Genomic DNA, 13,704 nt, shown 5'->3' on the forward strand with positions numbered 1-13,704 from the left:
CACGGTGGGCGGCTATTTGCTGCGGGCTGGTGGGTGCGCACGCGCGCCACGCGCAGCTGGCGCACGCGCACGCCGTCGCGCTGCAGCCGCTGGCGCTGCTCGCGCGCGGGCCGCACCGCGACTGACGCGCGCCTCCGGCCGACGGCGCGTTTCCGTTCCTGACACATATCCTCCCCCTGTAAATAGGCGCGCGCCCCGGCCCGGGGGCCGCTCGGCCGCGCCGGCCCTGTACAGACAGTCTAGCTAGTGTGTATTGTACATAGGTGTATATGCGAGGCGCCGCCTCCGCGTCTGTAAAATTAGCCAGTAAGTTATATTAATTAATATGTGAATTTTATTTATGTCCGGTCGGGCGATCGCCGTCGGCCCCGCCGGCTTTCGAAGTCGGCTTCCCGCCGCTGCGATCCGGCGAGCGGTGTCGGCGACATTTCTCGCTCGACGATCGAAAGCCGCCGAGCGCCGTCACGAATTACTTGAACCGCAGCGCGCGGCGATCCGCGGCCGACCGCGCCGCGCCGCGCGCTGCTCGCAACTCATATCAGTAAGCGCACGACGCGTGTGTAAGGTGGATGTGTAGAAAACTATCTATATGTTACAATAAAATGAGATCTAGAGACTTAGCGTGCTTTTTATTTTTGCTCGTGACCCTTCGGAGCTGGACAGAGGAGAGCGGGGCGAGGCCTCAGCTTCGCAACAGCCTTTTTGGCTGAACTTCGAAATTGAACGTGATTCCCGGTGAGTTCCGAACTAACACTATACTCTTACATAAGATACATCAATTGATTTCAATATTAACTATAGATTGCTAATACAATGAAAATTATATAGCGGTAGGATGATGTAAACACTAGCACTGAGAGGAATTGGAACATTTTATATTTTCCACTTGGTTCTCTCAGCCTGTGCAGTAAAAAGCTGCTTGTTATTTTCAAAAACAAATTTAGACGAAGTATAGGACCTACTGCCTATACATTACTATTGTGTGTGAAGGTAATCAATGGACTCCTGTGAAGTTGACCACCTCCTAAAAGGGGCCCAGAAACGACCTATACAGGTCTTGAGCGTACGACTGGTTTGCAAAGTCCTGCCGACAGTTACTGAAGAGTATATTATCGATTCAGTTGATGTTTATTGGTGCGCAAGGGGATGCTCTTATCGTCGAAACAATAAAAATCGGGGCGGCTGGGTTTATTTTTGAGAAAGTGACTCATTAGTTGAACGTGGAATTTTGTAATGTATTAAACGAGCTATGTTTGTAATCCTGCCGATAGTTCTCGAACAATATACTAGTTTGTGATAGTGTCAGCTTGTATCTAATATCATTTGTTTTCCACGGAAATGCGAGAAATCGCAGTGGCCATGTCGATTTTGTTACTTTTTTTATTACTTGTTTTAAGTTTGTAATTTATTATTTGAACCACTAATTCTCCGTAAGTACATACTTCATACACTTCACACACATATACTTCGTGTACACAGTACACTAATTTGCACAGACAACAATCTGTTTCTCTTCTCATTTTAATGTCCTGCGTAACCTTTTGGAGCTGAAAATCAGCGCGTCGTTTTTGTGACGGTTTTACGCCACGCCACGCCTATGCGCCACGGCAGCACACATGATACATTTTTCTATTATAAGCTGATTTGATTTTGTATTTGTTGTTTAAATAATAATGTTTTGGTTCGTTTTAAGTATTTACTTCCTTGTTTGTTCTGTCTTTGCATTTCATGTAATGAGTGTGCTTTGTTGGCAAGTAAACTATCTATCTAAGTGACGGATATTAATACACGTAGTAAAATCAAAATAATCTTTATTTCATAGGTAAGCATTATTACACTCGTCTATTGAAATCGTCACATTAGTTAAACTCTACCGCTCATTCGTAAGGCAGATTCCCCTGAGAAGAATGAGCAAGAACCTCTAGGGGTTGCTCTTTGTAAATAACATTTGTACGCATTCAAAATTTACAATATATTTTTTGTTTTGCTTTCAAACATCAGAGATCGAAACTACCTCCATACTAAACGGGTTACTACCACGGATTTTTGTCATCCAAGTACGCAGAAGTTTTATAACCTTTAGTATATAGTTTTTGTTTCACTATAGTTTTAAAACTCGTGAATGGCAAATTGTATATCAACCGGAATCTTGTTATAGAAGCGTATACAATACCCCTTAAATGATCTTTTGACTCGGTGAAGACGACTATCAAGAACAGCCAGTTTATTTTTATTTCTCGTATTAATGTTACGTCTGTCACTATTCTTCATAAAGAGATTACTATTCCTCTTAACATGAATTACATTTTGATAAATGTACTGTGACGCTAGTGTAAGAATATTAATTTCCTTAAACTTATCTCTCAAAGATAATTTGGGGTCCAGATTGTAAATTGCCCTAACCGCACGTTTCTACAGGACAAACATTCTATTAATATCGGCGGCATTACCCCAAAGCAAAATGCCGTATGTCATTAAAAGTTTTCGTATTTTTTTAAATCGCGTACACTGCAAAGCTGAGCCGTTTTGATAACTTACTTATGTGGACACCATTGCAATTTAGCATCTAAAGTTATACCTTGAAGTACAAATATCTACAAGGCTCAATTTTTCGTTTCTATAATAACTAAAAATGAAATAAAAAGTCTCTGAATTTCGGACTAAGTTGAAATGGCTACCAATCCGACTTCGCCGAGATATGCACGTTCTTTATCTCCTTTACAAAATTCTACATTACCCCCAGCTTCCTCATTATCTGTGTTCCCGTTTTTCTCCCTTATCCCCCAGTTCCCGCCCAAAACGTACCTGTGACACTAGATCACTAATAAATCCCCAATCCAACTCGGAATTCTTCCACAACTCTTTCACGGTAAGTGCAACTCGTATGTGGAATAGACTGCCTGCTAGCATTCGTGACAGTCCATCGCATCGGTGGCACCTTTCAAACACAAATGAAAAGAGCACTACCTGTCGAACGCGTTAGATAGGTAATCGGCAACATTTATTATAAACTAGTAATTTGCTTAGATTATAATAATAATAAATAATAAAGTTCATGTGTGTATGTCTGTCATATGTATATATTATCATACTTTTATTATATATATATATATATATATATATACATATGTATCCCGCAGACTTCATTTTTTTTCACATAGGGTTGGCTGGAAGAGATCTCTTTTAGAGATAAGCTCACCTTTGTATATGTCCTTTGTAACTTGTGTTTCATGTATCTTTTCTTTGTGCAATAAAGAGTTATTAAAATAACCATGTTAATAACTAGGTATATTAGTATAATAATAATAGCCTTCCCGAGACAACTTGTCTATAGGGTCGCCTCACATTGCCGCCATCGACGCGGCGATGCATTCAATCGAACAACATACACTTTACAACTTAAGACTACATTTGTTTAGGCAAAAGATGACAATGAAGATGCAGCGAGACGCTCTTTTTAAAATGCAATATAATGTACAATTACTATTTTCTACAAAATAAAGTAAAATATTACATTCTATTTCTTGTCAGTATACAGCATATCCAAACATATTATGATACAAACCAGATTTCTAGATAATTATACCTTATAGTCAAATCAATTAACAATATTTTTTAAACCCAAAAGGAAAAAAAATTAAGGTAGGCATTTTAGAAAAAAAGAGACTTGCGCACATCAGCAAAGATCACGTTTAAAAAATAACCCGATTTTATATAAGCGATCGAAAGAGAAGGGAAAAGAGAGATATGAGTAAAGAAAAGTAGTTGTGTTACCAGTTTGAGAAAGGACTGTTCAAAATCATAAAAAAATCGAACGCAAAACAGAATTAATTTGAAAGCGACAAGAAAGAATGTCAACAACTGAATCGAGCGAATAATGAACTGGCACAATAGAGATCACCTGAAATCTCCATCGCCAATAAATTCGCGATCCTCGACGCAAAGTACACTCATTGCAGTTCCAGCAGCGTGCTCTTAGGAAAAACACAAAAATATTCTTAAGGACGAATTTTATCAGCCATCTACTTCTTCCAGTTCAAAATGCTGCTGAATTGAAAAGACGGCATGGCCGGCCTGGAACAGGATCGCCGCATACCGAGGATAGTGGAATCATTACAAGAGGCGTTATCATAGTGCTAGGGCATATACGAAAGTGGAATCAATAATATGCCGAGAAGAACAAGATATTATGCTACTGTTGGAGTATGAATATTTCTGCCAATACAAGTGCCATTCAAGATTTTTTTTATGAATTTAGAGTAGATTCATAATAATAATAATGACAAAAATAAAACCTTTAAAGTTTTTAAAAAATAGCAAAAAGTATTTTGTTTCTAAGAAAGAGTAAAAAACCAAAATGAAACTTGTCTATATATTGTTAGTTGTTATTTGTAATTTTAATTTTTGTTTTCCTAAAAATATTCGAACTTTCTAATTACCGCAGCCATGTAAAATAATAATTTCTAATTACCGTCGGCATAAAATATTTGTGTCTTAATAACTCGAAAACTACTTTGTCTATTCTAACACCATTTGGACATATTAATAGTTCAGCTTAAAGTTGTTCATATTCAATGTTATTGGGTGTCGGTACTAAGCGAGAAAAAAAATTGCTATGATAATTGGGGTGAGAACACGAAATTGTGAGAATGGCCGGTACCTACTAAATAAAGTGCTATTTCTTCTCAGGAAATCTGCTTTTCGAATTAATGGTCGTGTTTAAGCAATTTGTAGATTTCACACGTAAAGGCAAAGGTCTATGGACTATACACAATTTCATTTGTCAAAAAATCTGATTATTGACTACCTACCGTTTCTATTTAAAAAAATTATAAAGTATAATATATTAATGGAAAATGAAGAATTATGCTCTACAAATTACGCCAAAAACACATTTACTAGACGCTCGTGTGACACATTGAAAAACATCATAATTTTTACGTTATCAGTGATGAGTTACAAGTAAATAGTGAGAGGTATTCTATTTGACAGAGGACCCCATGAATAAACTAAAACCTCTGTGACAGTTTACTGTAATTACTGCCTACAATATATTCCTTATTAGTTTTCTGATAAGTGTGAGTAGTTATTTTCATTTTGTATAGGTTATAGGTCCATTGTACAAATTCATATTTTGTAACACTTGTACGTATTTAATGGAACAACCTGGTTTACTATAAGTTAATATATTTTTCGTAGGATTTGTAAAAGACTATATAGTTTCCTAAATAAAAAAAATGAACACATCTTGGTGGCATCTCCAACAACGTTCAAAAGCATTGTATTTTGGGGTCTCTTGTACTTACTTCACACCAGTCCTCTGAAGTAGTTCTATTCAAAATATTTTCTCTATTTTGGATAGACCGCATCTATAAATAAACATCTACAGAATATAGTTGACCTGCCAACCTGTCAAGTGCGAGTAGATGTCCCGAACTATTTTGGTCTCGATAGAAGTCAACTCTCAAGACCTTTCATGATATGGAAAACAAAATCATAATCAGTTTATTTGATAATCATTTTATTTCTCAGTAACTGTAAATTATCAGACAGTTAATTTAAATTTGTCTTGTGAAATATAAAAGATTATGTATCAGCCCGAATTAAATCAGGTGTCTTTCAAACTTGACTAAAACTTCGGAGAAGTTTCAAGGTATAGTAACATAAAATAAAACTTTACTGCAGATTCTTTCAAATTGAAAAAAACAAGTTGTATTACAATAACATTACATGTAAAAACTACGTAAACTGACATAGTACTCGTACAGAACGATAACGAAGTACTGTCATAATTGGTTTGTAACCCTAAAAAAACACAAAATCATTTTTTAAAATTACATTCCATTTGAGTAGTTTATAAGAATCTGAAATAAAAGATCTGCGTGTTGCTTTTTCGTGTAAAGTTTTGCTCTTAGTGGTCTGTGTACAGTTTTACGCTCTATAGCTCAATTTCAAAACAAAAGATAAAAAAAGAGCGAGTGTTACTCATGTTGTTACATTAATAATACCCGCATTTATATGCGTGTATAAATTTAGGTCTATGGAAAAGCTGACAAGTAAGTATTTAATTGTGAGTTGGGGGGTCAAGACCTTCCTTCTTGCACATGATAGCACGGAATTGTCAAGAACTAATTTCTTGTACCACGCAGATTTTTCACTCCGAGCTTATATACTGATATTACGAATATGCAGTATCAAAAGACAATAATGTATCTACTGGATACACAATTCCAGGAATTAAAAACAAGTGACTCTAGTTCCGGAAATAATATCAAATCGAAATCAATGGTTTCTATAGCAAGAAAATAATCCAGGCATAATTATTATGTTTTATTTCTTTTTATCACTGATCAGGAATGGTGGAAAACGAATACTTTTCAACTCAGTTTATGGATCGTATTCTAGAACTCTACTCAATGCTCAAGTCAGGATTTGAGTATGATTTCAAGCACTGGAAATCATACTCAAGTCTGCTCAAATTCTGACTTGAACATTGAGTAGAGTTCTGGAATACGACTCTCAGTGTCAGATATGTTCAGTTTATATTTGTAACCCAAGAGCAGAGCCATCTGTCAGCGCAGCGCAACACTCGGTGCAACTGCCGCCATGGCCACTACCGCGCGGTTCAGTCGCAGCGCAGCAGAGGGCGCCAGCTAGAACTCGTCCTTTGCTGAAACAGCGTGTTATTCTCATCCTAACCTTTCAAAACGGCTCCATTGTCGAACCAATTATGTATGTAGGCTGTAGACTGTTTAAAGAATAACTTTACATAAACTTCCGTTCCTTTTCACTCGACCACTGGTTTGGCCAGAATGAGAACAATGAGCAATCGTTGCATAATGTGGGTCCTTAAAATCGAGCAAAAGTAACTGTACGAGATTTTAAGACCTAATTATGTAATTATTGCATACAATACTTTTTCTACGAATAAATAAAATAATGAAACTCAATTATTACCTACTACATGTCTATTTTGTTAACAAACCATGACAACAAACGCAATTTTTTTTTAAAATAATTTTTAATCAGATTTTAACTCATTTATTGGGGTAGGCAAGGGTTCCACCATACAGCGCCTCTAAGATATGGTACGCTGACAAGCATCGATAAACCTTGAACGATAACGCGCCTACTATAATTTCTCCGATAAGGTGGCGCCATACGCGGATGTGGTAAGAGTGTGGTAGTTGAATCCACACTGTTGTCTTTGAACCTTAGAACATTTTATTTGATCCCACTGACTTCGGTTAGTTTATTCACGTGGCAAGAGATGTCGTTAATTTGCCAACCAAAATATGACTGGTAATTTTTTTTTTTGGTATTACAAAATTTAATTTTTTTGTCTGAGCAAACACTGTCTGAAGCCGTTTTGTGCGTTCCTAACAACGCATTTTTTTAATAATATTGTTCTTGGATAATTACATTATACTAATAAAGGTTTACGTAAAATCAAATTATTTTAATATACCTGCAATAATACTTATTTTTTTTTTACTACAATGCAAATACATTTTGATATGCCTATAAATACAAGCAATATTCATAAGCATTCGTGTCTAACAAACAAAAAAACGGAACGTATAGCTGTCATTCGTGATCAGAAATAATTTCTTTTTTATTCAATTTCGTAACCGTTTCATTCGAGTACGTGAATGCGCTTTGGATTGTTTTTCTGCGAATTTGCTGCGATGTCTGGATTCCGATAATTCTGACTTTCTTGTTTGACCCCTGCTTCTGTTTCTGGACCTCGATTTTCTTTGCGACTTTTATACCGGCGATTACTGCGAATATTTATTCGGGCCATGAAAAAAAGTGTTGTGTGCCAAATTGTAATAAAAACCGTAAGTATTACATACGCATATTAATTAGTTGACAACTTAAGCATTCCGAAACAAGTTTAGCGTTCCAAGAAAATTTCATTAGATCAGGGGACCGATTTGAACTTAGATTTTTTGAGCACTCGAAACTCAAAGTTTCGGTGCCCGGGGACCTATGAGCTCTTATAGCAATTCTATTTAAGCCTGGGGGCCTATTATGAGCTCTTAGAGCAATCCTATTTAAGCCTGTAGGTTGGAGTGCCTGTCAAATTCGTACTATGACCTCACAAAAACAATTCACTGTCCATGCAGTTTACGTTCCTCATTCGAAATCGGTTCGCCGTTTCTTTAATTGGAAAATCGTATCACGACGTGCCATTTGCCATGCAAATCTGTAAAAATAAGCAATTCAAAAAAAGTTACTCCGTGACTACCTTTTTTTAGATTTTGTTACATTTTTAAGAAATTTCTTTTAAGTTTCATTTTATTTTCAGTTTCATAATTATTTAGGCTCTTAAGTACTATTAATTATTGAGCATTTTTTGAAAATTTTAGTTTGAGTTTCCAATCTTTAAAGTATTGTTGATAAATTATTGGCATGAATGTTATTGCAATTTTTAAATGGAATTTTAATCATTTTAATAATTTTATTAACCGAAAATCGAAAAAAAAACCCATTAAAATAGTGCCAAATTTGACTTTCTTGCAATCAATGAAAATGTATGAATACAAGATATTTTCCAATTATGTTATCAAATTACAAACTCACCTAAATAATTTCAATGATAATGACTAAACATGACATGTAATTTTGTCATACGACAAATTGTAAAGTATGTTTGAAAAGTTGCCGACATTACAAAACATATAATAAGTATAATTTTAATAATAAAATTAATAAAAAAATATAATTATTCTCATTTTGAACACAATCGGTTAATAGTGCTTGAACTCTCACAGGATAGTACATCTGTCTATTTCTTTCATATGATTTAGTATGTAGTTCCATCTCGCTCTTGTTAGATGTCAGCTAGCCAGACAGCCATGATTGTTATTAGTAATTAGAGTAAATATTGAATCCACATACTTAGAAATAAAGTTATGAAAAAATAAAAACACAAAAAACTTTCTTGATTTACGTAACAGTTTCATATAAATTAAAAAGTATTGGTCATTAATTAGAAAACTTTTTCTTGTAACAAACTTTATTGTGAATATAGATAAATGACCCGTTGTTTTGTAGTTATCGTCAAATTTAGAAAAAACAAAATAAAATTAAAGAATTATATCTGCATTACTATACAAAGTTGTCATGAGGTAATTCTTTTTACTCTTGGTTTCAGGATGACTTTGACTACCGAATACGCTAGTAAAAAAGTTATGTCCGTTTTTCACACTGTGTGACGGTAAAAGTGTATAATATGTCTGTGAGAACTAATTAAAACACTCCACTAGATTCACACAGTTTTATTCAGCTAGGTAGCCATAATTGAAGTATCATCACTGTTTCCAAAATACCCTTTACTTAATTAACATTATTTATAAAAATACAGTAACAAGTACCTACGCACAAAATAACACAATATCTGTATATGACAATGTATAAATAAACTTTTTTTAAAAACCAAAGTAGGTTTGAAGTTTTACTTTACCACAAAAAATATTGCCAATTAAATATTTACCATGTCTAAGTAGTTTCGGTGTCGGTTCCAGCTATGGCAATTGTTTAATCCATCATGGCTGTATGCGTCTTTGCTTTTTAGAACATTTTAGTGCAAGTTGTATTATTTATGGAAGAAAAGCTATAGGCTATCTGGCGTTAAAAAAAACCCGATATTTGCAAAATCCATAGTTGTTGTGTTGTGAACCAGTGTTGGGCGTTAATCAATTACATTTCAATCAGATATTTAATTGACTAAAAAATTAATTGCAATTAAACTATTAATTGTATGTTACAATTAATTTTAATCGAATTGATCTATGTTAACTGTGATTCGCAATTAAATCAATGGCATTTTTGCAACATTTTTTAAATTATCCTAAGAAACAATTAAAACTAACAATTAAATCCGAAACTACCGAATAAAAGCGTCATCTACATATACTCTGCGATGAAATCAAAGTCTGAAAATGTAAACAGAGGTGGTTTTAGGTACCTACAGATTTGCTCGATTTTGTCAATCGTTACTGTCGATTTTGATTGCCTCTCCCGATCGGAAACTGCGTCTCTTCTGAGATCTTGGATTTAACAATAAATGCTAAATTCGTAATGAGCTCCCCCAAATACCTCGAAAATGATACCCAACTTGCCATTATTCGAAAAATCGTGCCCGCCATCTTGGATTTAGAAATGAGTGCCATATTCGTAATGAGCACCCCCAAATACCTCGAAAATGACACCCCTATAGCATTTATTTGAAAACTCATGTCCGCCATCTTGGATTTAGAAAGAAATGCTATATACGTAATGAGCACCCCCAAATATCTCGAAAACGATACCAAACTTGCCATTATTCGGAAAATCGTGCCCATGGCGGGCACTATTTGGCGCTCAAAGGCACTCAAAGGCACTCGCTGGCACACACTGGCACTCACAGGCACTCATAGGCACTTGTGCTAAAATGCAATATTTCTACTATTTTGTGGAATAATCAATCTGTAATTACGTTTCCAATCATGTTTAATTAAAATTTTTGGTGATAAATTTGCTACATATTTATTTCAGTACAAAAATATTGAAATAAATATGCGTATGAAAACATGCCTTATAAATTTATCATAATTGTCAGTTTTAATTACTTATTTATTAATTGTCAATCTTTAATTGCCTGCACAATTAAATTTTGCCCAACACTGTTGTGAACCGTATTTATTCATACAAGAAATAAACATGGTATTTATTTTCTCGCAAATGTGATGAAAAACATTGTATGTGGCACGGAGGGTGAAAAAAACAAAACGTTGAGTTATTAAAGCCCTCAGCCTTCGGCTTCGGGCGTCTAATATATCCTCGTTTGTACTTTATTATTTAGCGTCCTTAATACGCATTGTACTATTATTATTTATGACTATTTTATTTATTATTAGTCAGTGGTGAGCATGGGATCTGTAAAGAGCGCGAAACGTACTCAAATTTGAAAAAAACAATATGAGCAATTTAAGATCGGAAAATAGTTTCACTTTCTATAAATTTTATATATTTCCTTAATTGTAAAATATTTCCTTCTCATGATAAGAATAATTTTGTTTGTTTACAGTTTCGTCTTCTTGTCAAACGAGACCTTTGAAGGAAAAAAGAACAGCGGAAAGTAGCCACATCGCATAAAAAAATTCGTGCTGACCAAAAATAAGTATGCTGCCCAACTAAAAAAAGCAATGAAACTATCAGAAATGAGACATTTCAGAGGGCCTTGAGAAATTTTACTTCTGCAGCGTTCATATTCACCATGTTGCAATTTCGTGAAATTAAAAAACATATAATGAGTAGAAGATTTACCAAGAAAGAAAAAAATATGGTTTTGGCGCTATACAAGCAGGGCCCTAAAGCTACGAAAAATATTTGTTTTACCAGCACTCGCCACAATCAGCCGAATGATTTCAAGGGCAGCACTGAAACTTAAATGAAAATATTATTCAACAATTTCAAAAGCAAGCTAGTAAAATGAAATAAACTCGCAAGTTGTGTGTTCTTTTGTTCGATGAAAATACACTGAGTCCGCATTTTGATTGTAATAGAAAAAGCGATGAAATTATTGGATTTGTAAACAATGGCACCATGAAAAGAATCAAAATTGCGGATCATGCTTTAGTGTTCATGATAAGAGGGATTCAAATAAATTTTAAGCAGCCAATATATTATATAATATATTATATATATATTTTTGTGCAGGAAGCACCCCAAAGGAAGAGATAGTTAGACAACTAAGAGAAGTAATAAAAAAATTACAATCTATTGGTTTTAAAGTCCTGGCTACTATTTGTGATCAAGGAGGCTCCAATGTGAGTGCAATTAACAATTTAGTCGCCGAAATTAAAACAAAATACATGAGGAATGATGCTGATTTAAAACAATGTATTTGAGGTGGGAGGTGAAGAAATCGTGCCATTGTATGATCCACCTCATCTTATTAAGGGCATCAGAAACAACCTTTTGGATAAAAACTTAAAATGTTATATGGACAAAGAAGAGAAGACTGCGAAATGGCAACACATAATATTACTGTATAATGAAAATCCATCATATAAAGTCTTATGGTTAACTCCGAAATTAACGGAAAATCATATAAATCCAAAAAAATGCTATAAATGAAAGTAAAGCGTGCAACACAGGTATTTAGCCGAACCGTTGCAACCAACATGTATTACCTGTCTGGTGAGTTCACAAAAACCAACTTATTCTAACCTATTCTCATAAGGGCTAACTACTACTCAGAAACAGTATACCCTTGTTCATTTAAGAAATCTCTTCCAGTCAAGTATTGTAAAGTATTACTAATATAATAACCTTGATGTTATTGTTTTCTTCGTTATAAAGTTATTATTTGTTTTATTCCAGAGAAAGGATTACTGCCAGAGGAGTGTAAAGAAACAGCAGATATTATATTATTCTTTGATAATTTATTTGACTCTGTTAATGGTAGTTATGATAATGCGAAGAAACGAAGTGGAAAACCATTACTTGGACCTATCACACCAAAATCATGTCATCAGTCATCAGTCATCAGTGCTGGCATCATTGAAATTTTTAAAAAGTGATGGAACATCGACAACAGTACCATCAATAAAAATTGGCTCTACACTATTGAAAACTTGCAATATTTAGTAAATAAATTATTTAGTGAGAATGACTTGAAGTCTATCTGGATAAGACATTTAAATCAGGATCTCCTGGAAATTTTTTTTGGCTGTGTGCGGAGTCACGGGTTTCGGAACACATCACCCACTTGCGCAGGCTTTGACGCAGCCTTTGCCTCATTACTAATCAACAATTTAAGTAGTAACCATTCACCAGGTTCGAACTGCGAAATGGATTCTGCCACAGCCTTCAAATCATTGAATATACTATTTTTTAATAATAGTGTGACTTCAGGTTGTGCTCAAATAGATATAAATATGGAATAAATCACCAATCCAGATATCTTCGTGGGATTCGAAAATAAAAAAGATCCACGGGTTGTCGTCACGGGTGTCGTCAATGCAAAAAATGTTTCTACAATGAGAAGAAGGATAATTCCTTCATAGAAGCGAGGGAGCACCTGTTTCATAAAAAGTGCCTCTCCGACCCATCCCACGATTTTATCAAGGTAGGGACGTTAATAAAATTCTAAACGGCAGACGAAATGATTATGATGTGTTAGACGTAGTCCAAAAAATGGCATATGAATATAACGCAAAAAGAAGAAAATAAATATGATTTGTTTTTATTAGAATAGAATAGAAAACATTTGTTCCTTAAGTAGACAACACAGTACACATGCATTTTGTAATAATAACAATAAAAATAGTATTAACTACAAGTATATAGAAGAGTACAACGCGTGTGTGCTGTGCTGCCAAGGAAACCGTGACCCACTCAGCTTACTGTCGTCTCACTTATGGTGCTACGACGCTGATTTTCAGCGGATCCGGCAACAGAACACACGTAACACGGAACATAGTAGCCGTGACAGATTGACAATTATGTCCTTAAAACGCACAAAATATGTCAGAACGAACAGATTATTGACACAGTACAAGTAATGACGTTACCGCTTACATAATATATGCGTTAAAATGTGAAATTAATTTCATAAAACATGTATGAATATTAGAGTTGGTCATTTTGTGATATTAGTTAGAGATTACTTTAGTTACTTCCATAGTATAATGTCCTACGGGATTCTCATGT

The sequence above is a fragment of the Hyposmocoma kahamanoa genome, unplaced genomic scaffold (assembly GCF_003589595.1).
Source record: "Hyposmocoma kahamanoa isolate Upper Pololo Valley unplaced genomic scaffold, ASM358959v1 190, whole genome shotgun sequence".
Lineage (NCBI taxonomy): Eukaryota > Metazoa > Arthropoda > Insecta > Lepidoptera > Cosmopterigidae > Hyposmocoma > Hyposmocoma kahamanoa.